Source organism: Camelus dromedarius, chromosome 25, assembly GCF_036321535.1.
Source record: "Camelus dromedarius isolate mCamDro1 chromosome 25, mCamDro1.pat, whole genome shotgun sequence".
Lineage (NCBI taxonomy): Eukaryota > Metazoa > Chordata > Mammalia > Artiodactyla > Camelidae > Camelus > Camelus dromedarius.
The window spans coordinates 6,864,687-6,866,375 of record NC_087460.1 but is presented as its reverse complement, the minus strand read 5'-3'; the positions used below and the strand labels follow the sequence as shown (position 1 = coordinate 6,866,375).

At 36.2% G+C, this 1,689-nt stretch overlaps 1 pseudogene; it reads left to right on the top strand.

The window, feature by feature from the left end:
• On the top strand, positions 1–1,689 carry LOC116150357 (putative taste receptor type 2 member 33; annotated as a pseudogene).

The following is a 1,689-nucleotide window of genomic DNA, read 5'->3' as shown; positions in this document are numbered from 1 at the left end:
GAAAGAGAATATGTCTTTATTTGCATGTTAGCAAATGAGAATTTAGCTCTCATTTCAACATCGTCTATGAAATATTTCAACCTATTGCAAGGGCATAAGTGTTTGAATAAGAATTCTTTTAAATTATTTTGGAAATTTTTTTTGTAAAGACATATTTAAACAAATCCAGCAGCGCCCCGTGGTTTTTTCCTCCTTGACACTGATCTCGGAATTTAAAAGAAAACATGGACTTTACTACACACTAAGAATCCAGGTACTGGTGGAACTTTAGGACACTAAGGAGTCAAAAGCAGTGATATTAAGTTTGGCTTTTTTCCCCTCAGACATGATGAATTTACTACCAAGCATTTTTTCTATCCTGTTAATAGCATACCTTATTCTAGGGAATTTTGCCAGTGGCTTCATAGCATTGGTGAACTGCACTGACTGGGTCAAGTGACCGAAGATCTCTTCAGCTGATGGAATTCACACTGCTTTGGGACTCTCCAGAATTGGCTTACTCTGGGTAATATTAATAAATTGATACGCAAATATGTTTAATCCAGATTTAGACAATTTAAGAGCAAGAATTACTACTATTGCCTGGACAATAGCAATCATTATAGCATCTAGTTTGCTGCTGCCTTCAGCATATTTTATTTGTTCAAGATAGCCAATTTCTCCAGCCTTATTTTCCTTCACCTAAGGTGAAGAATTAAAAGTGTACTTCTTGTGATAACGTTGGGTACTTTGTTCTTTTTGGTTTTTCAGTTTGCGGCAGTAAGCATAGATGAAAATATCCAGACAAATGCATATGAAGGAAACATCACTTGGAGGACCAAATTGAGGGCCATTTGACACATTTCAAATATGACTCTGTTCATGCTAATAAACTTCATACCCTTTACTATGTCCCTGATATCTTTTCTGCTGTGAATCTTTTCCCTATGGAAACACTTCAAGAAGATGCTGCTCAGTAGGAAAGGATCCCAAGATCCCAGCACCAAAGTCTATATAAAAGCCATGCAAACTATCTCTTGTCTCTTGCTATTTGCCCTTTACTTCTGGGCTCTAATTTTCTCAATTTGGAGTTCCAGTAGGCAGCAGAACAAACTAGTTATGATGGCTTGCCAGGCTTTGGAATCATATACCCTGTAAGCCACTCATTTATCCTGATTTGGGGAAACAAGAAGCTAAGACAGGCCTTCCTGTCTTTTCTTTGGCAGCTGAGGTGCTGGCTAAAAGAAAGGAAATAAGTGGGCGTCATGTATCTTCTAGCAGAAAACAAACTGAGTCTTTATAAGCTTTGTGTATGTGTGACTATAAATATAATGACTTGGTACAAATAAGGAAGACTAAATTTAAGACAAGTAGGTGAAACACTTAGAAAATTCAAGTTGTATTAAAACGATGAAGAAGAAAAACAACATGAGGAAGATAAACCATGGCCATTCCCTGTGGTTAATTGTGTTACACATTTCTTTATGATGGGATTCTTATTAAGTGAATATATACAAATTCAAAAGTGAAGAGTTACACAGTATAATCTTGTTTATCTATTCTACATATGCCTGTCAGTATCTACAAATTTTGTACTCCCATTCTATCCCTTCCCACCCCTCTCCCCTTGGCAACCAATTTGTTTAAGGCTTCTTAGAGAAATTTTAACAAGTTGAAGTCTTTTTCTTTTCTGTGACTTAATTTGCTTTT